Source organism: Fukomys damarensis, unplaced genomic scaffold (genome assembly GCF_012274545.1).
Source record: "Fukomys damarensis isolate Sample0158 unplaced genomic scaffold, DMR_v1.0_HiC HiC_scaffold_22, whole genome shotgun sequence".
Lineage (NCBI taxonomy): Eukaryota > Metazoa > Chordata > Mammalia > Rodentia > Bathyergidae > Fukomys > Fukomys damarensis.
In genome coordinates, this window is record NW_022900934.1 from 22,129,087 (window position 1) to 22,129,679 (window position 593).

A 593-nucleotide genomic window follows, 5' to 3' on the forward strand; every position below is an offset into this window, starting at 1 on the left:
TTTTTTTTTTTTTTTTTTTGTACCAGGGTTTGAACTCCGGCCCTTGTGTTTGCGAGGCAGGCAGTGGAACCACTAAGCTAAATCCCAGCCCTGACTCTGCTTTTCTAACAAGCTCCCAGGTGATGGCCAATACTGTTAGCCCAAGGACTACACTTACACAATAAGGTTTAGAACTCCAGAAGCTTTGTAGGGGTTAATTAGAATAGTTACACTGAAATCAGAGATAAATTAGCGGTTCTTAACGTGAGGATGATTTATAACAAAAGGACATGGGGCAATGACATTTTTGGTTGTCACTTGAGCGGGATGCTATTGGTACCTGGTGGGTGGAAGCCAAGAATACTCCTGAGCTTTCTATAATGCACAGGATGGTCCTTCTCAGCAAAGAATTATCCATCCCAAAATGTCAGTAGTGCCAGTCACTGAGCTGTCACTGTGAGCACCTTACCAAGAAGAGCCTTATACTTTAAAGCAGTGGTAGCAAGGATTGAAGAGGAACCACAGAGGATCACCCAACTCTCCGTGTGAATGAGGTCCTACAACTTCATAAGGAAAATGACTTTCTAGAGATAATCAACATGATAACTTTCCCA